General features: G+C 42.1%; 1 pseudogene; it reads right to left on the bottom strand.

The window, feature by feature from the left end:
* Nucleotides 1–27,951, bottom strand: LOC126982676 (sodium- and chloride-dependent glycine transporter 1-like; annotated as a pseudogene).

The raw sequence follows: 27,951 nt of genomic DNA, 5'->3' as shown, positions 1-27,951 counted from the left end.
TCTCTCTCTCTCTCTCTCTCTCTCTCTCTCTCTCTCTCTCTCTCTCTCTCTCTCTCTCTCTCTCTCTCTCTCCTGTTCCCATGCTTTATTTCTTTCACCATGTCCTTCATTTGCTATTTTCTCCTCTTTCATTTTCCCATTGGCTTCATTCACTCATTTCTTCCCATTTCTTCTTTCATCTTCCTATCTCACTCTCACTTCATTCTTCCTATTCGATTACTTTGTCTCTCTCATTCTGCATCTCCCATTTCTTCTTTCATCTTCCTATCGCACACTCACTCAGTCCTTCCCATTCATTACTTTCTTCCGAGCAGTCACATGGCAAAGCAATAGTTCACATCACTCACTCTGTCTTCTCTCTAAGTGGTGTGCTCTAAGAACTGACTCCTCTACGACTATCACAGCATCAATGGATCTATGCAGTAGTATATGTGACGCCTGGGTCAAGACTACTCTTCTTCATGAATTTTATCCGAGTACATTATTGTGCGAGAAAGATGAAACGAGGTCACTGAAAGTCGGCCTCTCTCTCTCTTATATTGAAAGGGTATTGTATTGCTATCTCATTACTTCCCATAAGCATGAGCAATATTCCTCTCCCCTTATCACTCTCTCCCTCTCACATACACAGACACATGCACACATACACACACAGCAAACTAGACTGGCACCAAAAAATAGGTAGCTTCTTTCTTCTCTCCAACCCTTTCTTTCTCTCTTTCCCTGGCTTGCGTCTGCCTCATGTACATGTTTGACTTGGAAGGTAGAGTGTGGCAACTGCAGAATGATTTACATAATCTTACTGGCAGAGCATTTTGACACCGCTTCAGCACGCATCAGGAACTGTGGTGTTAGGGTAATGACAGCAGATAAACGATTGAAAGAAGAATTTGTGGCAGTAGTTGTAGAAGAATTGGTAGGATTTGTTGTTGAGTAATGAAAGTAGTAGTACTGTAGTTGTTGTGGAGGAAGTAGAAGTAGTAGTAAAGGTAGTAGTGATAGTAGTAGTTATAGTGGTAGCTGTTATAAAAGTGGTACCAGACAGAATCAGCACCAGCAAGTAAAGAAGAGAAGACATGATGAACACAAAATCAGGGTATTGTGGCTATTGTTTGATCTCTGTTGGGGCCAAGAGAGCAAGGTGATGCATCTCAGAGCAGGTTGACTCCGAGGGACGCAGTGGAAACCTTGGACTTGGCCTTGTTACAGTCTGTAGCAAGGACAGCTGTGCCAATGCCTAACATGACACATTATCATTTCCTTCTCGAGATGAAGCGTGTCACACAAGCACCTACAGTCACCGAGCACACAGCTTTGGGCCTACAAACGTTAAACATCTTGTAGTGAGCAGCAAGGCTGAATTCACCGTGGGAGAACTGGTTTCAGATGAACGGTAATATACCTCCAAACACTTCCTCTTTGACTCATGGTTCTCTAATGTTGAATTCTGTTGTTGAGCAAAGCCTCAGTGCTGGCCAGATCATCCCAGACAGTGACGTCAACTTAAAGGTGTAGAGGCGCAGAATAACGGCACTTGCACAGGAAGCAGCGTGATGTGCAGAGTATACTGTGATCACCCTTCGGTACCCCTGTGCGAGTGAGGTCCATCCCTGTCCTTGTGGAAACCCAGTCATGTGCAGAGAGAGACCAGCGCTGTTGACGGAGGCTACAGATTCATGGTGATGCCCAGCTTAGAGCTTAGCGTTTGAAGGAGCCTTCATCTGCAGCCCATCGTCCTCCTCGTCCTCCCACTCCTCGGACACCCGCGTGAGGTAGGGAGACTCACGGTCCATCTCGTACTGCTCCTCGTCTGTGGGGAGGAGGAGTATTGTTATTGTTATTATTATTATTGACACACATGAAAGGGCATCAATGAAAAATAAAAAAAATGATACAGACCCAAACAGTCTCCTCAATGAACAGCATGGATATAAAAAATAGAAGCAACAGTGACAGTAAAGTAAGAATAAAAAACAGGGAGAGGGACAGAAACAATACTTGCAAGATAATTTTAACAAGTAACTATCTGTGAATGGAAAATGTTTTGTATACGTTGGAATGAACAAATTTTTGAATTACCAAGCGATTCAAAAATTTTCCAGTACACTTTCTAAATTCAAATGTGGTGAAGCTTTCCTCACCGTTGGCCAGCGGTGTCTTGGAGTCAATGTAGTTGAGGGTGGAGTCATCTACTCGTCTGCGGTCAGCCGGTCCCCACTCAGCAGCGGGACGACACAGCTGCTGCACCCTCTGTGTCGGGAGATTGAAAATTACCATAAAGATAAAATTCAACAGAGCACGTAAACTGATTACAAAAGATGATATCACAGAAAACAGACTGCCATCCCTCCATGAGAAATATTCCCAACGAACGATACTGAAAAAGTGAGCATGGATATACATCACTTTGATAATAAAACAACACTGAAATACACAGCTTGATGAGTTGTGAATGTTTTGAGTCATGGAGCCACACAGCAGGAGACTGATGACATTCAAAGGAGGACCAAAGTTTTCAGCAGCCCTCCAGGACACTCTTAATTGCTGTGTTGGTTTTATACAAGTTACAGCAACCAGCAGACACAATCAAAGCCACAGGATACGAGAGTTTGGCCAATTTCATCACAGGCGTCATGTTGTTACCAAAAGAGCTGGGCAGAATTTGAATTGATGCTGATTCAATAGTGTTTTATATTTGTGCTCTAGCTATCATATTGATCTTGAAGGGGTACCTAGAGCCCCAAAACACCATTATATCAACACCAATATGAATTTTGCATGGCTCTTTCGGTAACATAGCCAAACTCTCCTATTCTACGGCTCTGGACACAATACTCACAGCCCAGAGTGGTCCACTCTTGCCAGCCATCAGCCAGCAGGCACGGATGGGCACGGCCAACACACATGAGAAGGAGATGAGCCAGCCCAGCACGTCGGCCCACACCGGGAACTTGTACGAACCATACTCGCTTGGGGAGTAGTCGATGAAGGTGAAAATAAGGATGACCTGTGAGGGAAGGAGGCAAACATTAGGATCTTACACTACCAGCAGATAGCACACCTTACCCACCTGTCTTACACAAAAACACACACACACACACACACACACACATACACACACACATGAATATCACCTCCGTTACTCCCTTTCCCCTCCCACCCACCCTGGACATTCATTAGTACTAAACAGCCAGTTAAGGTGATACTCTGGTAAAAAGGAAAAAAAATTGTTAAAAATAAAGTATTGCAAGTTTTAGGCTGAAACATTACAGTTACATACCTAGTAACATTCTCCTTCTTTCATGTGACCATGAATGTTCTACATCATGACGTCATGATGTGTGACGTCATCCATTGTTACCATTACTCTAAGGCTTGTAACGGCTACATTATTAGCTTGAGCCATTTCAATAGTGGGCTGTAAATAGTTTGGAGATATATAAATCAACGGTCACTCTCAGTTTTTCCAGACCGTCTTTCCATTAAGTAATGTCGTTCTGCCTTTTCATCATGATGTCACGGCGCCAGAATTTCTCCTGCTTCCCGCGCTTTTTGCCTTCATATTTCTTTTGTTCTTCACAAACTGGAATCTGAGGATGACCATTCATTCACCTCTATACCACCAACATGTTGCCAAGATTACAAGTTGAAATGAGTAACGGTTGCTTCTCAGCAATTTTTTGAGTTACGAAAAACATAGTTTTGAGATATGGACATTCAAAGTTTTGCGCAATCATATCTCCCACATTCTTGGTCACAAATCCACGATTTTGGTGGAGGTTATTGACCACCTCAATGTGATAATGCACAGCAAGAATGGTTGGCCAACTTGCAAAAATTTAAAAAAATATGAAGTAATTATCTCCCGATGTGTGGAACCGCTTTGACTTAGGTCCATGCCCTTGCACCTTTGCCAGTGTGTTCAAGTACACATCACTGCTGGGGATCATCAGGCATGCCATTACACTGGAAAGGGTTTCTTTGTTTTGCCAGCAGTGGGTGCCTTCCCTTTCCTCTATGACAATACCTCGCCGACTGTCTGCCTTTCCCTCCCAGCTTGGCTATCTCTCTCTCTATCTCTGAGTGTTGTCATATGTGCTCTGTGTATTTCAAATGAAAGCAGATATGAAAACGCATGATAACCTATAATAAGAGCATAACAGAGTTGTATTTACAGGAGAGGATCATGAGCCTGTTTACACCTATGGAGCTTTAGTGCCATCATCAGCCCTTATTATTTTTTTGGGGGGGGGCCATTTGCAGTGTGTTACTGGATTTCTATATGGTTAAAGAAGACTTCTATCGGGTTTTTGAAAAGTCATTTTTTTACCCAAGCTCCGGAGAATCACCTTAATAAACATAATAAGATTCAAGATAATCCCACAATACGAATAGATGTGTTAAGTCACTTACGAAGACGCTGACAGGGTGAGGTACTTCCAGACGAAAAGCCAATAGTAGTAAGGAAAGGCAGATGTCCCAGCATGAGCTTGATGTCCTCCATGAAGTTGTCGACCCATAAACCCAGCTGATGGCGATGAGCTGCGGAGTAAACGAGAATAAGAATAGAAAAAACAAATGATGATGGATTTGTATCTGTGTGAAGTAAAACAAAGAGTAGACTGAATCAATGCAAGTAATAGATGGCATTGCTCTGCCCCAAAAAGAAAGCAACGTTTGGAAATTGAAGGGAAAAGAAACAAAAGAATAATGAATAAAGAAATGGCTGTTGCATGTATAAAAGGAAATATCACATGACAATAAAAAAAACCCCACTAATCTAAGGTTGTGGCGGAAGTCTCACCTCAGCGCAGTCAATCAAAGAAAAAAAAAGAAAAAAAGCGAGGAAAACAGATAAAAAAGTGAAGGGAAGAAAACACTACTCGAAGGTCACGGCAGAAGTCTTGCCTCACTGCAGCCGATGAATGGGGAAAAAAAACAAAAAAAAACAAAAAAAGGAATAATAGGAAAACAGAATAAAATAAATAATAAAAGTGCATCTGCCTTCAGTGCATATCTAACTTGAACAAATGCAATACTAAGTGAAGAGAACAGAGAGAAGGTGCAAAAAAGAGAGGAAAGACGGGGTGAAAAATACAAAGTGGAGAAAGGCAAGTAGGGAAAAAAATAATTACCATGCACGTCTGAACTGGACAAACCTAACACACAGCGGAGAGAACAGCGACAGAAGAACGTGGGAAGAGGAAAAAAGCCATTGAAAAAAGCCATTACTATATAAGGTTGTGTCGGAAGAAGTCTCACCTCATAACAGTCGATCAAAGAAAAAAGAAAGAAAAAGTGAAAAAATTAACAAAACAGTGAAGGAAAGTACACTACTCTAAGGTTATGTCAGTGTGTCTCACCTCCATGCAGCCGATCATAAAACAGTGTAGAAAGAGGTAGGGAACAAATAATTACAATGCACATCTAAACTGAACAAATCTAACATGAAGCGGAGAGAACAGCGACAGAAGAAAGTGGGAAAAGGAAAAAAAAACACTACTTATACGATACGACACAGAGGAAGCGCAAATCTCACCTCTATGTAGCCGATCAAAGAAAAATAAACAAAAGAAGTAAGAACATAGAGAGACGAGAGAAAAGACTAGCAAAAAAGCGAAGAAAACAGAGACGAGAAGAGGCCCCCCCCTCCCCACAACTCTAAGGTTATGGCAGAAGGCTCACCTCATAACAGCCGATCAAAGAATTAAAAAAAAAAGGAAAAATAGGGAAAAATTAACAAAAAAGAAAGAAGGAAAATGCGCTGCTCTTAGGTTGTGTCGGAGCGTGTCTCACCTCAATGCAGCCGATCATGAGGCGGAAGGTCCCAGTAGTTGTCCAGCAGCTGCAGGATGTACATGCCGTGGCGCGTACACATGGTGAGGCCCACGCCACACCCCACCAGGCACACCACCATGCATGTCTTCCTGCGAGGGGGACGGAGGACCTTAGTAATGGTGATCATGATACTACTACTACTACTACTACTACTGCTACTACTACTACTGGTATTTTTATTTTTTTTTTTTTTTTTTTTTTTAGGTGGTGCCTATAGCTCTTATAGGCTTTCTTGGGGGGCCCTTGGACAACCCCAGCAGGCGAGTTTTATTATTATTGTTATTACTATTATTATTATTATTATTATTATTATTATTATTATTATTATTATAACTATTATTGTTATTATTATTATTGCTACTACTACTACTACTACTATTACTACTGCTGTTGCTGCTACTACTACTACTACTACTATTACTACTGCTGTTGCTACTACTACTACTACTACTATTACTACTACTACGACGACAACTACTACTACTACTACTACTACTACTACTACTACTACTAATAATAATAATAATAATAATAATAATAATAATGAGATGAAGAAGAAGAAGAAAGAAAAAAATAAGAATAAGAAGAAAAAGAAGAAAAGAAAAAGAAGAAGAAAAAGAATACAAAAAAGAAGAATAATTAGACTTATTACCAATAGTTCAACTACATTTACTACTACTTCTTCTACTACCACCATTACTACTACTAAAATCATCATAATAATAGTAATAATATCAACAGTGGGCAAGACAAAAGGAAACATGGAGACAAAGAGAGATGGAAGAGGAGCAAGTGGAAGGAGGTGGAGGAGCGATGGTCAGGGAGAATGAGAGAGAGCGAGACGACGAGAAGAGCGACCGAGAGGGAGACTCACTTGTAATGCCTGCGAATCCCCAGGAAGTCCACGAGGCAGGTGATCACAGTCTGCACGATGGTGAACTGCGAGCCGAGGCCAAGCGTCAGCAGCATCACAAAGAACAGGATGGACCACAGCGGGGAGAGTGGCAGGCGGGCCACAGCCTCAGGGTACGCCACAAAGGCCAGTCCGGCTCCTGCACAACACAAGAATATTGCAAGGATGACCATCAGGAGTAAGAAATGGACTATATAAGCATCATTTTCACTTAGGTATCATGTGTAAAACTGATGATAGAATAAGACATAGACTTCAGAGGGTCATATAATGTGTAGAACTGAATTTAACCTCTTGACTGCGGATTTCCTACAAGAAGACATCACCAAGCTACAGGAATGGATAAAAAAATGGCTGCTACAGTTCAATGAAGAAAAATGTAAAGTCCTGCACCTTGGGAGGGGATATCCAGCATACCAATACCACATGGGAAACACTCCACTATCCACCACAGAGGCAGAGAAAGACCTGGGAGTATGTTACCAGGCTACCAGTGAAAGCCAAATCTGTGCCAATCGCAGCGGACGGGTCAACTGATGACAGAATAGGAAATGGACTTGGGAAGGTCATGTCATGTGTAGAGGTGATGATATACAGACATTGGAAGTAACAGACTGGCAACATCATACGAGTCAGGGCAGACAAATATACAAAGATGACCATCAAGAATAAGAATTGGACTTCGGCAGTTGACATCATACATGGAACTCATAACAGATGGACAACCAAAGTATCACAGTGGCAACCCAGACATTGTAGAAGTCAGGGCAGACAGAAGACCAGGTGGAGAAATGAAATTAGAGCCTTTGCCAGAGCAGGATGGAGTACACTAACAACAGACAGAGAAGTGAAGACCGTTGAGAAATGCCATTATTTGTCCTGCAGTGAACTAGTAATGGTTGAAGATGATGACTGATTAACCCGTCTGCTGCGATTGGCATGGATTTTGCCTTCACTGGTAGCCTGGTACCATATATTCCCAGGTCTTTCTCTGCCTTTGTGATGGATAGTGGAGTGTTTCACATGTGGTATTGGTATGATGGATATCCTCTCCCTAGTTACAGGACTACATTTTTCTTCATTGAATTGTAGCACCCACTTTTTGCTCCATTCTTGTAGCTCGGTGATGTCTTCTGGTAGGAAATCCACAGCCACGGGGTCAAGAACTATGAGAGGCCAGTCAGTCAGCTTACACATGGCAGGCCTTGAAAACGGATCATTTACCATTTGTTAATTTTGTATTCTGTTATTCATATGGGGCAAGTAACAGTCCTAGCAATGTTAATGTCCTCCAGTAATGTGAATGCTAATATAATGAGTGTTAGTCATGTTAATATCCTTAAAATCAAACTCCTGGCATCACAGTAAAAAATTCTCCACTATCCACACAGAGGCAGAGAAAGACATAGGAGTATAATGTTACCAGGCTACCAGTGAAAGCCAAATCCGTACCAATCACAGTGGATGGGTTAACAGTTAGTAAAGTTGATTCGCTCTTATTATCACTCAACCTGTCCGATACATTCATTATGTCTGTCAAATTTCCGGGACAATGGTTGGTACTCACCCTGAGCAGCCACATCTTCCACGGGGACACCCATTGAGTCTGCCATGAAGCCCACGATGCCGAAGATAACGAAGCCTGAGAAGAAACTTGTGAGGCAGTTGGCGACGCTTATGAAGATGGCGTCCCTGGGGTGAGTAAAGAGGTTAGACGTAAATGTCTGTCTAGAACGAAGGCGAAAAACGGCAACGAAAGACGAAGCCGACACGGACAAAACATTTACTTGGCTTAGGGATTGGCATGAACTACGGGAAGGTTCCACGTACAGTCCAACACAGCAAGTTTGTAAGCTCCTCACCTAAACACAAAATTCGTACCATGGAAATTCCTTATCATAGTGCTTGGTGTTGGTATTGAAGGATAGAAGTCTGAGGACACCACGTGGGAAACCTCAGTATAGGGTGTTGAGTAGAAACCTTGACTTACGGAGAACACACTTTGGTTTGGGTGCTTTCAATGGCCTGCGTTAAACTGTGGGACTGGTCCTAAATATCGAAGAAAAGTTTCCCAGTCACTAAAAAGGCTGTTTTGACCCAGTAGCAGCGACAGGACAAATTTGTGGCTTTACCGTGTAGCAGCGACGGGCCAAATTTGTGGCTTTACCTTGTAGCAGTGACGAGCCAAATTTGTGGCTTTACCATGTAGCAGCGACGGGCCAAATTTGTGCCATGATATAAAGCCCCCCCAAAAAAGATGATACATAAACTGATCACAAATGCTTTGATATATATTATGAAATGGTTTGTGTGGAGGATGATTTTTTTCTCATTTTTCTTGCTTAGAGGGACCATTAAGAGACATGATCCCCGCTGCTACCGGGTTAAATACCATATATAAAGAGGGGCATTATGAGGTTTACACTCCTCCCACAAAAAATCATATAGGTAAGTTTAAGATAAATTTTCTTTTAATTTGTGAGTGATCCTGGACAAAGGGAATTTAATAATCAAGGAAAAGAGATTGTGCTAAAGGAATGGAAGATAATCAAGTGTAGTTTTATCTTAATTTATCATTGAGTTGGTTCAGTTAAGGGCACAGACCTTTCTCAAACAGGCCATTCCAGGGTAGGTATTTACAAACTTAATCAACCCTAAGACAGTGGTGAAACTCTATACAGATGGTCCAAAATTCAGTCAGTCAGTTTTGTATGGCAGAAATACAGTTGTCCCTCAAATAGTACGGTTTCCAATAGTTCGGTTTTGGTTTTATACGGATTGTCATGAAGATCTTTTAGGATTTTTAAATTTCCTGCTCGTCAGGAAATTTAAAAATCCTAAAAAATCTTAGAAAATCCACATAAAACCAAAACCGAACTATTGGAAATGGTACTATTTGAGGGATGACTGTATTACAACACTTTCAGATTGTGGTAGAATCTATATATAAACGATAGTTAAAACATCTACTATGCGGCGAGGCTATATTTACGGTACAGTCCTATGGTCAACAGTGACTATAAATAAACCCTTCATTTTGGGGGAGCTACTCTTCAAATACTGCCGCCTTCAAAGGGTTATCATCATACTTCCTCCAATGTACATAAGTGCTAGAACCCTTGGCCTCTACTAAACAGCCGATTCCTTAGTACTATCCCGTTGTCGTGTCAAAGAACTTGATTAAAGCCTTATAGTTGAATAATAAAATCCTTATTAATTACAATCTCCTATTAATTTTCAAGTGTTACTAATGTCGTGTTAGTGCAATCAGCCTTGGAGGAATGAACAGTGGAGGAGGAATTACATGTAGGAGACTGACTTGCCTGAGACAGTTATTGTTGAACTTGTTGTAGGAGGCGAGGGTGATGAGTCCACCCCAGCACGGCCCCAGCGAGAAGAAGATCTGCATGGCTGCGTCTCCCCACACCTGCCAGAATCATCATCATCACTATCACCATCATCACATCAATAGCATGTTAACCAGTCAGAAAGTCATCATAAAGATCTAAATACATCAACATCATCATCAATTCATCACTTCAATAGCACGTTAGCCAGCCAGAAAGTCGTCATACAGATCTAAATACATTGTCCAACTGAGACTTTACACTCCAGGATGACACCCTTGCTAACCTCCACTCTCACACAAACCAATCCACAAACTCAACTCAGTGATAATGTGTTTGCTTCTATAACCTTTTTTCTTCTCCTCTCAAAATGCTCTGTGCCATATCCAACTGAGACTTTACACTCCAGGATGCCATACACCTCCCTTGCTAACCTCCACTCTCTGTCACAGAAACCAATTCACAAACTCAACTCAGTGATAATGTGTTTGCTTCTATAATGTTCCTTCTTTCTTCTCCTCCTCTCAAAATGCTCTGTGCCATATCCAACTGAGACTTTACACTCCAGGATGCTATACACCTCCCTTGCTAACCTCAACTCTCTCTCACACAAACCAATCCACAAACTCAACTCAGTGATAACGTGTTTGCTTCTAAAACCTTTCTTCTCCTCTCAAAATGCTCTGTGCCATATCCAGCTAAGACACATCATATACTGCCTTTGCTAACCTCCACCTCCTCACACAGCTTCATGCCACATCTATTAACAAGCTCATGGGCCAATGCAATGGAGATGAGCACTGAGGCCACACACAGATAGAGCGTATTCTCTCAACTTACATATACATTCAATCAGTCTTTAGCTTCCACCATCCATCCTCTCGCACTACTACCTGTCACGCACCACACACCTCCACCCCCTCACAGAGCCCCATATCACAACAATTTATAAGCTTAAGGGCCAATGTGACAGAGATGAGCCCTGAGACCATGCACAGATATAGCTTACTTTTTTACTTACGTACATCACAATAAGTAGCCACCCTCGCACACTACAACCTGCCATACATGAGGCTTTACACACTCACCCTGGCCTTCATGAGGTGGCCCCATTTGGGAGTGATGTAGAAGGTGATGCCCTCCACGTAGCCAGGCAGAGTGACGGCTCGAGCGAAGAGAATGATGAGTACAGTGTAGGGGAAGAGTGCGGTGAAGTACACGGCCTGTGGAAAAAGAGGAGTCTTTGTCTGTCTTCGTCTACATGAAGATACGCAAGAATATTATGAGGCTGCAAGAGGCAAGACCAACCTACACGTTACATATTATTAATCTTACTATTATACATGACAGATCATGAGCTTCACGGAAAATCATAAAATCATCACCATCAGTTTCAGTATTACCAGCTAAGGAAGAAACCCTTGACACCTAACCTGAGGGACTTGAGGGGAGGGTGATGTACTGTACCTTGCCCATGCTGGAGACACCTTTGAAGAGCCCGAGGAAGACCACGATCCAGGAGAGGATGAGGCAGAGGGAGAGGTGCCACTGCAGGCCATGTCCCTCGTCATCGTGGAAGCCCTGCGAGATCTCCAGCATGAAGTTACTGTAGGGAGAGAGAGAGAGAGAGAGAGAGAGAGAGAGAGAGAGAGAGAGAGAGAGAGAGAGAGAGAGAGAAAAAAATAATTTGGTTATTCTTGTCCATTTCAGTATAAATATGAAATGGTTGTGGTGAATCATATCTCCCAAATTTTTGTGTGCGCATGTAAGCATCTTTGTGTGTGCATCGCTTGGATCAACTTACAATGCCTCATCAGTTCAAATTTCACTCACTGGAAGAACTCGTCGGCGGGAAGCTTCATGTCCATTGCCGTCTGGTTGAGCTGGTTCCACTGGGAGGAGTTCACCTGGTCCCTGACGTAGCAGGTGCCGTTATTTGACATAATGCCCTCGTGGGCCGTGCAGTTCTTAGTGTCAAACCTGAAGCGAGGAAAGCGACAATTAGGAACCTCCTCTCTCATCACAAACATCAAATAGAAGATTGATTTTAAGTGTATCCAATCTACAACATCGAATAGCATTCTACTTCCAAATGTATCCCCTCACAAATGTCAAATGGCAGTCTATTTTGAAATGTATCCCATCACATATATCAAATAAAAGTATAATTCAAAATGAATCCAATATAAAACATCAATTATATACCAAACTAATTTGAGGTGTATCCCATCACAAACATCAAATAGCAGTGCAATTTAAAGTGTAGCCAATCCCAAACATCAAATAGGAGTCTAATTCAAAATGTATCCAATCACAAACATGAAATACCAGTCCAATTTAAAATGCATCCGATCTAAAACCTCAAATAGTTGTTTAATTTGAAATGTATCAGATCACAAACAACAAATAGTAGTCCAATTTTAAATGTATCCCATGACAGACATCGAATTTCAATCTATTTTGTAATGTATCCAATAGAAAACATCAAACAGTGGTCTGTTTTGAAATGCATTCAATCAAAAACATCAAATAGCAGTCTAATTTGAAATGCATCCATTGCAATCCAAAACATCAAACAGTGGTCTATTTTGAAATATATCCAATCTAAAACATAAAACAGCGGTCTAAATCGAAATGTATCCAATCAAAAACATCGAATGGCAGTCTACAATACCCTCCCGAGTTTCGCGCTATCTGAATTTCGCGATCCTCGTGTTTCGCGCTCAGACCTAAATTCTTACCATCCCGACTTTTGCACATTATTGCCCCGAGTTTCGCGTTGCTTTGACATGTACAGATCACATCTACCTACCGTCGGCGTCAGTGCGATTCCTTAAGGAAGTGTCACCACTGGCCGTTTTCCTCCAACTGATGGGGCTGCTGGCAACCGAGGTTGCCCATGCGCCCAACCGGGAGTGAATTGTCGGTTGCCTGTACAGATGAAAAACGGTTGGGGGTACGAGCAACCGCGCGGCTGTATATAAACAAACAGACGATGGCAGTGGCTGAGGAGTGAGGAGCAGTGGAAAATGGCCAACCAAGAAACTCATAAAGTAGACTGGCAGAGCTGCTTTGTTCACTATGTAATCGATACAGGGCGACTGCTTTGTTTACTTTGTGAATACGAACAAGCACACCCGGGAAATTTGGAGTTGCCGATTGCCCGTATCGCCAATGCGGTTGGAGGAAAAAGGCCCAGTGTGACACTCACAGCTTAAAGGCGCGCACACAAACTAGTTTCTCGGGAATTTCCCACCGAAATCACCTCCGACAATTTTCTGCTTCAAATTTATCCTCAAGTTTGGTCACACAGAGGACTGTTGTATTCTGGGATATATAAGCTGAAAAACAAAACAAACAATGGATCCAGACGTTGCAGAGTTTGCTTTGTTATGTTTGCTGAAGAAAAAGAAAAACAATGAAAAGAACGCATTTGTTGGTTCGTGAGTGGTTACCTTGGAGACAAAGGGAGAGTGTTACAGCGAGCTACGTTAAGTAAATGCCACGAGAACTTAGCAGTGAGGACCCAGACATGATAATGCAGTGACTACGCTTGGACAAGACTCAAGTCCAAGACCTTCTCAACCTGGGTACTCCAAGCTTATCTAGCTTTGTGGAACTCATTGTGGTACTGGAAAAAAAAACACGCGGATAGCTACTGAACCGATCAGCTGACACGCTCTTCTTCTTGTGACCACAACTTACCAACCTCACGAGAAAATAACCGACATGCCGATGACTGAGTTTCTGACTAGAATTTCGATGAGTTTCCCGTGAAATGCATCCGACTTTGAATCTCTGTACAAAATTTTAGAGAAACTAGTGGTTGCGTGAGTGTTCACACGTGCTGGGGCGAGATTCATAGAGATGCGTGTTAATGGCCTGCGATAAAAGCTATACAAACTAATGACTTAACTATCAACGTTGACTTCAGATTCACAAAGCTTTCGTTTCGTCATAGTTAGAGGCCGCTGATTGGTTGAGCGCCATCGATGACGTCATCGGACTCGCCCAGTCACAAGCGTGTATTCTGAACTGTCAGCCAGGCGTAAGACAGCCAGCCACCTTCAGCTGCGGCTTCAAAACGACCCGTTCTCTCTTCACATTTTCTTCCTTTTTACACGGTACATATTTTGAGATAACAAGGGAGTAAAGTGGGAAAAAAGTCAGCTTCTCCACGGGCCGGATTAAATGAGCGTTTTTTCAGTGTTTTCAATACCCCGAGTTTCGCGATCCCCGAGTTTCGCGATCCGCGAGTTTAGCGCTATACCTGCGGAACGAAGCAAGCGCGAAACTCGGGAGGGTACTGTAGTTCCAAATGTATCCCATCTAAACGTAGGATCACTCACCTTTTGCAAGCATCTGTATTCCACCAATGGTCACAGGACTGCCAAGGGAGTGTGGCCGTGAAAGAGGAGAAGAGGTAGAAGAAGGCCCAGGCGATGATGACGTTGTAGTAGAGGGCGATGAAAAAGGCGATCATGAACATGCCCACACCAACGCCCTGGAAGAGTGGCACCACTTTCCAGATGGTGATGGGCCCCTCCCTCCCGAACTGGCCCAGGCTTAGCTCGAAGAAGAAGAGCGGCAACCCCGTCACCAGCAGCATAATGACGTATGGGATGAGGAACGCACCTTCAGGGAAAGAAAATGTCCTTCTAGACTCTGAACGGAAGAATACCAAAGGGATTCTCGTCTACAGATAGCTAAAGGGGCATATTCTTAAACAAATCGGCGCCCAAGCACACTTATTTGACAAAGCTTTTAGGAGTTTTAGGCATTTCCAGAGGTAGTTTAATAACTCTAGTGGTAGTGTGACCCGTCTTCAGTACCATGAATCTCAGAAAGCACTCATGAGAACTCGATTGATTTCCTTTTTGAACTTCGGAAATAATTGATGTTGAGAGGCGGAAGCAAAGGTCTTGAAGAGATAATCCTCCTATACCCTCCCTTTTATATTATTCTTACTTTACGAACACTGTCTCTTATTTTTCATCCCCATCGCTCACCTCCTCCATTGCGGTAACAGAGGTAAGCGAAGCGCCAGATGTTGCCCAGCCCGACGGCGAAGGAGAGGCAGGAGAGGATGAACTCGACCTTGTTGCCCCAGACCCCGCGCTCCGCGTCCTCCCCACCCGTGATGCTGATGCTCTTGTCGTCATCAGCTCGGTTGACGGTGATCCTGATCTCCGTAGCGTCAGCCTCCAGCCTCACATCCTGCAGAAGGGAGAGGAAGAAGAGTTGATGAGTGAGTGAGATCTTTGCTTCCATTGTTGATATCTAGAATTGCTATTTATATGGTAGTCAAGCTTGTCACGATGCTGTCCCATTTCCTTACGCGTGAGTTAACCAATGTCTTCACTCTTTCATCCTTTTCATTGGTAGGATACGTACACTTTCGAACTACTCTTTAGCTCTATTACCTACTGTCCTTTCATCCTATGGCATCTAGAATTGCTGTTTTCGTGGTAGTCAAGCTCGTCCAGATGTTATCCCTTTTCCTTATGCCTGAGTTAACCAATGTCTTCACTCTTTCATCCTTTTCAGTGGTAGGATACGTAGCTACACTTTGGAACAACTTTTCTTTAACTATACTATCCTTCCTTCCTATGGCAGCCATGAGGGGAGAATCAAGACACTTCTCGAACCAGAATTGATCTCAGCCCCTCAACGTCTTCCTATTCTGTCACACTTTCTGATGCGCGGGTTAACCAATATCTTCACTTTTTCATTCTTCTCTCACTAGTATGTACATTTCGGAATTCCTCTCCTTCATATGTGATTCCTCTTCCCTTGAGCTTTAACATAAGTCCTCTATCACTGTCTATTAGCCTATGCAGATCACTGATGGGGCACTGACTAGATGAACGCAGCATTTAGGCGAATAAGGTAAAAAAAATGTCTGCCTTAAAACAAAGCTTGACCTATTAATCAGTCATTCGGTCATTATTCTCTCTCTCTCTCTCTCTCTCTCTCTCTCTCTCTCTCTCTCTCTCTCTCTCTCTCTCTCTCTCTCACACACACACACACACACACACAAATCATCATCATCAACTCTGGCATTAACCCCCCAAAAGTGCGAATTTCGTGACACCCATCAGTCATCTATTGCTAGCCAGTGGTCATATCCGTAAATCACTCCGGAGCATTCATTAGCAAGTGTTCGTGTCCACCTGAAGTCGCGCCCAACGAGCTATTAATTACTGAGATGAGTGAGACGAGGAGGTCAATGCACGAGTGAACTGTGAAAAGGATCGATGATGATGATGATGATGATGATGATGATGGTGTGTGTGTGTGTGTGTGTGTGTGTGTGTGTGTGTGTGTGTGTGTGTGTGTGTGTGTAGAGGTGAGGGGAGGGGCAAGACTATAATGAAGGCCTGTCGATAAAAGACGACTATGTGTATATATGTATATGTAGGTGTAGTATGTATTGATTATGTTTACGTTGAATAGTGAGATGATGATATTACAGGGATAGTAGTAGTAGGACTTTGAGGCGACGGTGGTTGATAGTCGTATCAACCACAAGCTCTGTTAGCTTAAGAAAAATATGTTTAGTAAGGTTTGTAATACTAAATAAAGATGGTTGTCGGCCACAGTCATTAGCGGGGTGGAGCCAATGAATTGCTTTGTGAAAGGATATGAGAAAATATACCGCTCACAACGCAACTCTAATAGATGGAGGCCCGTTTAGTAGTAGTAGTAGTAATGGTAGTAGTAGTAGTAGTAATGGTAGAAGAAGTAGTAGTAATAGTAGTAGTAGTAGTAGTATCAACAGTAATAATAATGATAATGATAATAATAATAAAGGTAACGTCGATTCCTTCTTTTTTACTGCTTGCCCTCATTTTCTGCTTTTTCCCGGCGATCAATAGCAAGTTCTAGTTCACTGAAGGAGGGAGGTCGGGAGGGGAGGGAAGGAGAGGGGGGAAGAGAAGGAGCAGAGAGTAAGTTAGTAAGCTGTTGGTAAGGTCGTATGTATGTATGTATGTATGTATAGGTAAGGTAGGCCTCTCTCTCTCTCTCTCTCTCTCTCTCTCTCTCTCTCTCTCTCTCTCTCTCTCTCTCTCTCTCTCACACACACACACACACACACATACAAACACACACACACACACACACCACCACCACCACCTGAAGATAAATAGGTCACAGGTACAGCTGTTATATTACGTCATTATTCAGTGTTGCAATCGTCGCCGCTATAATGATCGCTAGTTGTTGTTATTGTCGCTGCTATTATTATTATTATTATTATTATTATTATTATTATTATTATTATTATTACTATTATTATTATTATTATTATTATTATTATTATTATTATTACTATTATTATTATTATTATTATTATTATTACTTTTATTATTATTATTATTATTTTTATTGATGTTGCTGTTGTTGTTAGTTTTATTATTGTCTGTTTTGTATAGTGGCGCGAGTGAACTATATATTTACTTTTCTACTACTACTACTACTACTACTACTACTACTACTACTACATCATCATCATCATCATCATTATCAAACGTTTCCTTCATTGCCGTGGTAGGCCTATTTTAGACTGTTGTTGTTGTCATTGTTGTTGCTGAATGGCTTCTTGGTGTAAATAGCAGGGCCGGATCCAGACCGATGCCATATAGTACCGGTCAGATTTTGCCGCCAAGATCCAACGTATTCCCTAGTTGGTCCGCAAATTATTCTGTTAACCCCTTGGATGCGGATTTCCTACAAGAAGACATTAACAAGCTACAGAAGTGGAACAAGAAGTGGCTGCTCCAATTTAGTGAAGAAAAATGTGAGGTCATGCATCTTCGGAGGGGAAATCCAGCACACCAATACCACAAGGGAAACACTCCACTACCCACCACAGAGGCACAGAAGGACCTGGGAGCATATGTTACCAGGCTACCAGTGAAGGCGAAATCCGTGCCAATCGAAGCGGACGGGTTAAGCAGAAATTGGATGTTTTATAGCGATGACAAATATATTAATGGTAACACGAAATTATTTAGTATAATAAGAGCCCCAGCTGGCTTTGTGTGCGCTCGATCGATAAACCGCAACAAGATTCTGACAAAACTGGCATGTCAGATTTGGGGTCTGGATCCGGGCCTGAACAGAGGATGACGATGACGAATACAACAACAACAATAATAACAATAATAATGATAATGATAATAATAACAATAATAATAATGATAATAATAATAACCCCGGATAAGGTAATTTGGAACGCTCATTAATTAACAATACCACACTAACCCTAATTAATGGACGCTTTGGGGAAACTAATTACGGCCGCTTGCCATCAGACAGACAGACAGGCAGACAGAGAGACAGGCAGACAGGAAGAAAAGAAACATCAGTAAGAGGGGAGGAGGGGAAGTATTGCTAAACGTTAAAAAAAACAAAACAAAAAAACAGTCATCATGACCCATCTTCTCAAACGTATCATGCCTTATAAACACACTGTGCACACACACACACACACACTGGATAAGGGTTTCACGGAGATTGTTGTTGTGGGTAAGATTTCCATAGGTAGTTTCATGAGCCTAGTAATAGTCTGACAAGGCTTCTTTTGTACCACGAACGCAAAAAACACTCATGAGAACCCAAGTCATCTTTGTGGCCTTTGGAAATAGTTGTTGTGAGCCGAAAGCGTCTGAAAGTACTGAGAAGAGATAGGCAAGAAGCTAATTTTCAAACTATTATAGCGAACACCGAGGAAATGTGACACAGGCAAGTATGGAACTATCACACGTGGAACTGATTAGGCTAGCAGGCGGACAACCAAAGTATAGCTATGTCAACCCATGAATTGTAGATGTCAGGGCAGACAGAGAACCAGCTAGGTGGAAAGGTGAAATTATAACCTTTGACGAAGCAAGATAAAGAGTGCAATCGATAAGGATGGGTTGGGGAACAATGAAAAAGGACTATTGGATGGGATGATGATGATGATGATGAGGAGGAGGAGGAGGAAACAGTGATGGCAACTCATGGACTGGAGAAGTCAGGGCAGACGGGGTTTTTTTTCTTCTTTTTTTTTTTTTTTTTACATCTGAGACAGTTCAAGGGCGCAAAAAACAAAAATGAAAAAAAAAAGCCCGCTACTCACTGCTCACTGCTACGTCCCGAACAGAGGTCAAAGGAGTGTCCAAAAAGAGAGGTCAACTTCGGGTGGAGAGGTGTCATAGATGAAAAAATTATATTATAACTTTTATCGGAACAGGAAAGAGTGCACCAGATAGAAATAGTTAGAGAAGTAATAGGATATGACTAACACTGGATGATGATGATGATGATGATGATGATGAAACAGGCGAGCCGTGATGAGGACACCCGTCTATCAGTCAAAACAGCGTCTGACATTTTAGCTCGGAATCTGTCAAGTTGGCTTTGGTTACAGATATAAACAACAACCAAAAAAAGCTTATCACACGGTTCCGACTGATACCTTTTTTTATTTTCTATCCCACGAAGAGCAAAGTTATCAAAGCCTCCATCGAGATATCAATTAATGGATGATAGTGGTTTTTCAGATTACCTTTGGAATGTGACCTTGCATACTAATGAGAAAAAAAGTCAGCTCACGGATCAAGGGTTATGATACTGATCCTTTAACCCGGCGATTGTAGTTTAGTTATCTCTTATCACGAAAGGGTTTTGTTGCATTAGAAAGCACAGCGAAATATTTACGTACATAACCCGGCTACTGAGACCTGCCCGTGAAGGTCTAATGAGCATAACACCTGCGCCAAGATGCCTAATATACCTGTATTTTTTTAATCAATGCAAGAGGAGGCAGACCATGTACAGCAAAATATATATAAAAAAGAAAGAAAAAGGGAAAAGAAAAGCCTATTATGTTACACTTACAAAATTTTAAGGTGTAAAATATACCGGTAATAAGTTTTTTTTTTCTGCAGTGGTTAGCTTCCTTAACTAAGAATATGCGCCCTGCAGCGTTCATCCTTTCCTACGGACTGGTCGATAAAGGGGTACACCTGGGGATATCTGGGGACAGTAAACTATGGTAACCCGGTATAAACAATTGCCTGAACCACACCGGGCTGGAGCCGACCATCAGGCCCCACTACGAAGGCCTACCGGCGCCATAGGTGAAGACGTAAAAAGAAAAAAAAAAGACTACGTCCCTGTGTCGGGTTAATGTGTTCCCTGTTTTCTCCCAGGGTTTTCTCCCACCACGGACACAAAGAACGGAAAGAACGTAACGGAGATGAACACCGCCCCCATGCATAGCTATAGCGTATACTCCCAACTTTACTCTCATAAGACAACTATTGGGAGATTAATAAGATGATGGAAAAAACAAGAAATAGAAGAAAGGGAATAACTTGAAGAGGAAAAAGCAAAGATCTGTATATTAAACCTACAAATAGTTAAAAGAGGAGTCATCAAAAGACGTACGAGATTAATGAAGAAGACGGAACCGTTAACAGAAGAACAAGAGGAAAAGAAAAAGGTGGGAAAAGCAGGAAGATTAGAAATACATAACAAGAAAAGAAAGAAGAACGTGAACCCAAAAATACAAGCTAAATAAAAGAAGAAGAAGAAGAAGAAGAAGAGAAAGAAGGTGGGAAAAGCATTAAGATATAAAGGAGAACAAGAACAGAAATAATAACACACACACAAAAAAAGTAAGAACAAGATAAGCAGATGACAATTAAAAAGAAAAGAAAGGGAGAGGAAAGATAAAATAAAGGAACAAGAACTGGAGCAAACAAGAACATAAAAGAGATAAAAAAAAAAATAAGTAAGCTGAGGGAAGAACACTAAAAAGAAAAGAAAATGAAGAGAAAGGAAGTGGAAAAGGCAGAAAGATAAATGAGAGAAAGAAAAAAAAAAAGATGCAGGAAGGAAAACAATAAAAAAACACATAATAAGAAGAAATAGAAACACAAATAACCTGCATGATAAAAAATTAGAAACACAACATTAATATCCTCCAACGAAGACTGACGGAAGGAAGGAAGGAAGATGCAGCAAAGAATATTATGGGAAGTAGAAAGTCCCTCTCGACCCTCAACCATTTTTTTTTAAATTTAACCGAAAACTCGCCTAAACTGCGTCATGCACGGCCTTAATTAAAACGACTAATAACCTGCCTTCCCTCGCCCCAACCCCGGAAATAGGGTCACGTTTTTCTTCTCGTCTTTTTAATATGAACAAACACACACCGCTCCGGTAGCTCAGTGGTAAAGCTCCGCGCTGCCAGGCTTTACGGTCTTACAGGCGGAGATTCGAGCTCCGCGCTCCGGCTGGTATTTTTCCACTGACAAGAGGCGGTTACTGACCCCCTTGAGCAAGGAGGATGGATTGTGTGGTGTGTGAAGGCTCCAGCAACACAGAGATCGACTAAAGAGCCTTGGTCTAATGACTCTAATCAATAGGGTACTTGCTGGCGATGACGAGTCTACCTAGTGATCAGGCCGTGGGTGAATTACACACACACACACACACACACACACACACACACACACACAAAGCACACTGACAAACACACCAAGACAGAAAAAAATAAAAAGTGGGTCAGCGAGATCGAGGCTATAAGGAAAACTGGGTCACCGAGAGAGAGAGAGAGAGAGAGAGAATCATCTTCAGCCATTAACATTCGATCAATTCAGAGTAAAGGTCTTTCCCAACGTCTCTGACCTATTCAGTATATCTGTTGCTAGTGTGTGAATGGGCCATATTTTCAAACATTTCTGCGCCCAAGAACACGTAATTTACTAGTCTTTCGTGGGAGTTTTGGGCATTTCCAGGGTTACTTTTATGACCCTGGTGGTAATCTGAGCCTTCTTCTGTACCGTGAATCTAAAAGAACACTCATTAGAACTCGATTAACTTCCTTTTTGGCCTTTGGAAATATTTGGTGTGAGGGATGGGAGCATCTGACAATACCAACCACAGTCCTTCCTGCTCCGGCCATCTCTTCGCCTGGTCCTCTGTCAGCCCTGACGTCTGCAATTTCCGGGTTGCTTCTCTGTTAGTTTCGTTGTCCGTCTGTTATCAGTTCCACGCATAGCATGAAGAAACATGAAGGATTTGCAAGGATGACTGTTGAGTTAGGATGAGAGGTCTTGTTGCTCAGCAGATAGTAAAGAAGCACAGCATTGTTTTAAGAAGTGGATAAAGAGATGAGACCTTTACTTTCTGGCAGACAAAAAAGTATAAAAAAGGTGGGGATTTATGAGGATAATCTGCCCAAGTCCATAGTACATTCTTAAATAGTCATTAAAATATCTTTCTTTGACTTCTCTATGTTCCACGATGCTTGCTTCCCTCTCTCTCATATCTGGGCCGGACTAGAGCTTGTTCTTTTCTTTCTTTTTTAATGGTTTTGTTTCAGTTTCTCTTTTCCTTTTTATATTCCTCCTTTTCCCACCTTCTTTTTTAGTACCGTTATAATCAGCATTTTTCTCACCATTTTTCTTCTGTGAGCTTCTTAGCCTCCAGTTAGACAGTCCAACACAGTCATTGTATGCGCCCAAGCCAAACTATCTCCTCCGCAATTATCCGTTATGTCTACACAATACCAGATATTAAAGAGATTTCCTATGTGGTTTTATATAATTTCCTTCTTTTTATATCAACGCCGAACACTAAACAAGGCATTTTCGTGGTATTTTGTGTTTGGTTGGAGAGTTTACGAACTTGCTGTATTGGACTGTAAAACTGTCGCCAAGTTTCTGAACCGTGTGTTAGAAAAGGCGGGACACACTCACTGTATACATCTTTCTCTTCAGGGAGGGTGGCAGATCACTATTAATAACATTACTATATTCCCCAACATACTAATGCAAAGGAATCAAATCAATAGTCAAACAAACATAGATGCCTCGCAATATGATGCAACTATAAAGAATAACATAAGATGCCACATTAAAACGATATCCAATCCTATATGAGGGCCGTATTTTAAGACACCATCGCTTCTCACATCAACTATTTCGAAAGGTCAAAGAGGAGATCAGTCGGGTTTTCGTGAGTGTTTTTTTAGGTTCATGGCACAGAAGGGTCAAACTAGCACCAGGGTCATAAAACTACCCCTGGAAAGACCTACAGCTCCTACGAAAGCCATGTCAAATATATGAACTTGGGCGACGAAATGTTTTAAAATACGACCCTCAGTGAGACCGAGCACTTAATCTGCTCAAATTAGATTCCTCTCCTATCCCAGATGAAACCTAAAATTCGAGCTATTTAAACTTTGTTGTAAGCTGAGCAAGGTGACTCAACCACGGCCCTACGCAGACAGACAGACAGACAGGCTAGAAATGGCAGACAGGTGTAGTGCAAAGTTGTTTTTTTTACGCTAACTTGTGACTAAAGGAAAGAACTCGCGGGGCTTCCTTCCTAGTGTTGTTACTTCCTCCCTAAGGCTCTCTTGTTTACGTAGAGATCACATGTTTGTGTTCTCTGAGATCCAAGGCCCATATTATTAAACTCCTCGAAATCTTACTACATCAATTTAAAAAGGCTCTCGCAGAAGTTATACGGGTTTCCATGGGTGGTTTCTTGTTCCTGGTGGTAGTTTTGGAAGGCCTCTGCGCCATGCATGGGAAAAACACTAAAGACAACCCGACGTTTCTCCTCTGTGGCTTCCAAAAACGGTCATAACAAGAGCCCGAAACGTTTGATGAGACTAAAAAGAGTAAAAGACTGCAGGATACACTAAAATTTGCGTCCCATCCCATTCTTAATAAATCCTAAAACTGGAGCTACTCAAACTAGAATCCTGTCCTGCAAAACATTAAGCTGGATGGAGTCAGACTAAAATCGAATCGTATCCTCCCTTATCAGTCCTCTTTGTTACGTTAGTCAGCTGTATAAAACGAAACATCACTGCATGGTCTCCTGACACGAAGGAGGAAAATAATGCAATGACTGGATGATGAACAACTATCTGTGTGTGTGTGTGTGTGTGTGTGTGTGTGTGTGTGTGTGTGTGTCATTGCACAGTACATTACGTAGGTATAACATCACTATAGCTTCCTATCTACCCCGGGAGAGACTAAGATAAAGCTACATCCGTGGAATTTTACAAGACAGACTGCATCTCCATATTCGTTGTGTGTGTGTGTGTGTGTGTGTGTGTGTGTGTGTGTGTGTGTGTGTGTGTGTTGCAAGACTCATGTTTGTAAACTGACGAATAACTCCGCCTCGATAAGACAAACGGGAAGTGCTTTCCTGCACACACACACACACACACACACACACACACACACACACACCATGTCAATCTCAAAACAGATGGTCCAAATGAGAGAGAGAGAGAGAGAGAGAGAGAGAGAGAGAGAGAGAGAGAGAGAGAGAGAGAGAGAGAGAGAGAGAGAGAGAGAGAGACGAAACCTTTCCATAACACCCAATAAAAAAGGTATAGTTATCACCCTCGCCAAGAAAGGTAGCACTATGGATCGATCTGAGAGAGAGAGAGAGAGAGAGAGAGAGAGAGAGAGAGAGAGAGAGTGTTTATAAATGATATGTTCTCTATCTCTTCTAGCATAGTGCATGTAGCGATGGAGGGGAAACTTGCCGTGTGGCCGAACTTACTTCGTTCCTGAATGGCTTGATCAATACAGAACGTCTAGACGTGGGGTGAGGGGGAGAGGGGAAGGAAAGGTGTGGAAGGCGTTCTGTGCTGCGCTAGGAGACATGTAGGCATCAAGGTCCTATACATATCCTATTCTATCCTATGCAAATCCTAAAGTTGGATGGACTCGAACTAGAATCCTACCGCATCGTACCTAATCAGTCCTCTATGTCACATCACTTGGCCATTATGAAGAGTAACGTCATTGGTCCCTAACACGAAAGGAAAAATAATGAATTGAGTATATAGACGACAAACAACGATAAGTGTGTATGATTGTGTGTGTGTGTGTGTGTGTGTGTGTGTGTCACTGCGCAGTACCATAATCACAAGTTTCCTATCAGCCTCTCTTATTAAACTCTTCGGAGCAATAGTACATCTACTTCAAAAGTCTCTCGCGGAAGTTGTCTTGGTTTTCATGGGTGGTGGTTTCCTGAGCCTGGCGGTAGTTTTCCATGGTTTCCTCCGCGCTGTGAACGGGAAAACACAGATGACAGCCCGCCGTAGCTCCCCCCTACTGGCCTTAACCAATAGTCGTAACAAGAACCCTAAGCGTGTGATGATGCCAGTTCATGTCCTACGTCTTTTTTTTTATAACTTCGCAATCGTCCTCATCAATAATAATGTGGGTTTTGTTTACCATTTTTTTTTTTAAGTCAGTTGGCTAGGCTGATTTTTTAACTTCGCAATTGGCCTCATCAATAATAATGTCTTTTTTTTACCATTTTTTTTTTTCAAGTCAGTTGGTTAGCTAGGCTGATTTTTTTGCATATCACTTTTTTTTTTACAGTAAAGGAAATAAACAGCTCAGGGACAAAAAAAACAAAAAAATGAAAAAAAGAAAAAGCCCGCTCAGTACTGCTCCTAAGAGTACTGGGAATTATTAGTAATTTATCGACTCAATTAACTGCGATAATTTCCAACACTTCTGGCGAACTTCATTCTAAAAGTGGAATTAAAAAGAAAAAAAAAAACATTAGCCACATAACTGTTAATACATAGATACGAATACGACCTATTTAAAAATCTGGTCCTTCCCTGTTTCCGTGAAAATATACAAACAAACAACTCAATAGGAACTTCAAAATACAAGTCTGACATCTTTATCCAACCTCTGATACAGTGAATGAAGCATCTAGACATCATAAACTGTCATGGGGGGGTGAAGGTGGGGGGGGGAAGCATAACCAAGCGTAGGCCATCAACGAAAAAGGATACAAGGGTCTTATTCTTAAAATTCGGCGGCCTAGCTCTCTCTCTCTCTCTCTCTCTCTCTCTCTCTCTCTCTCTCTCATATACACACTTTTGACAAGGCTTTCGTAGGGGCTTTAGGCCTTTCCCGGACGCGTGGGGTAATAGTTTTATGACCCTGGTGGTAGTTTGACCATTTTTCTCTACCATAAACGTGGGAAAAAAAAAAAAAACTCATGGGAGCCCGATTCATCTTCTTTACGCCCTATGGAAAGCGTTGATGTGGGAGGCGGAAGAGTTTGCGAATACGGATCCAAGTCTCTATGAGTAAGAGTAGGAAGCATCTAATCCTGTCTTGTTTTGGGGAGGGCATAGACAAACCCAAACACCCAGGGACACAATTCTTAGTATATCTCAAAATAAAACAAGAACAAGAACAGAAAGAACACAAACAAGAGAAAATAAAAATAAAACAAGGGTAGGTTACAAGAAAAAAAAATGCAAACTGAAGTAGCATACAAGAAACAAAAAATAATAATAAATGTACAAATAGCCTATTAAGTCCTGGTTACACGGAAGGTAAAAAAAAAAAAAAAAAAAATCGTGTCAGGGGGGAGGCGTACACTATCACAGGCACTCCATAATAGCTACATACAAATTATCTAACATCATCAAATCTTTCCTAATAGAGTAAAAATATATAATCATTGAGGCTTAGGTCAGTAGGCTATTTTCACACGATTCCGCCTCTCGTGTCAACTATTTCCAAAGGCCGAAGAGGGAGAGTGCTCGGGTTCCCATGAGTATTTTTTTTTTTTCACATTCACGGGGCAGAAGAATGGTCCAACTCCCACCAGGGTCATAAATCTACCCATTTTTTTCGTGGCCCAGAACGTTTCACATGGAGGTGTCTGCCCGTGTGTTAAGGGGAGACATATACATACATACCCAGACACTATTCAATAAGTCTTGCATCCTTATCAAATCTCTACAAACAAACACTGACAACCGGGGCATGATTCTGTTACTAATATCAGGAACGTATTCATGTAGGTGTGTCTAAAAGTGTTACCTGGACTATACAAACCCAGGTACGCTATTCAACATATCTTAACATCGAGTCGCACACAGGCAAGAAAAGGCGTGTATACAATTTTTGGTCATTCGGGATAGAGGGAAGTGTCAAAATAGGCGTGTCAAGGCCCTGAACACGTGGGTGACACCATCTCGATCTCTCCCCTTTCCTATAACCTAAACTGCTTCAAGAATCAATATAACTAAATCCGGTCCAACAGGATTCTTGGGGGTACGATACTGATTGATTTTTCTTCAACTTTTAAACTGAATCTGATTTCCTCCCTTGGACGTGAAAAAAAGGGAGGGAGGGCCGAGGAACGGAAACACCCAGACAGTAATATACCTACCCTACGTGTGTGTGTGTGTGTGTGTGTGAGTGTGAGTGTGTTACTTTCTTTTGTTCCTGAAACTACTCACACAACTCAACATCTCCTGCAGCCGCCTGACCTTTGTGGCCCAGTACACCGAGCTCCCAAAGGCCACACTCCCTCATGAAACAATCAATAGCACCTTTCCTCAACCAAATCCCACAAGCAAACGGAATACTCGCCTTCTTCGGCATCTTCAGGAGCGCAACCAGGGGCACACGCGGCTCTTCCTTATCTCTCAGCCCTTAACTCCCAGAAGACGGCACGTGAAGAAGGGCGAGGACTCGAACCAGGAGGACCGTGTGTACAGTGAGGCGTAACTTGTGCTGCTATTGTTACGTCCCCGGCGCCTGGTACTCGACTGAAGGTGAAGAGGCGGAGGCACAGAGCGGGGCCAGGCAACGTTTACACATATTCCGTGGTGTTGCTTGCGCGCGCACCGACCCAGCGGCCCCCCTCTCCCAGGTACACAGGATCTATTTTCTTGGGTTCTGGGTATCACAGGAGGGTGCGTTATGTGAAATTCGTCTTATTTGAGCTTTAGGTTCAAGGAATAACGGGTGTATAGGTGTATGGGAAGTGTGTAGAGAC

Source organism: Eriocheir sinensis, chromosome 51 (genome assembly GCF_024679095.1).
Source record: "Eriocheir sinensis breed Jianghai 21 chromosome 51, ASM2467909v1, whole genome shotgun sequence".
Classification (NCBI taxonomy): domain Eukaryota; kingdom Metazoa; phylum Arthropoda; class Malacostraca; order Decapoda; family Varunidae; genus Eriocheir; species Eriocheir sinensis.
The sequence above is the reverse complement of the archived record's forward strand: the minus strand, read 5'-3'. Positions and strand labels throughout refer to the sequence as shown.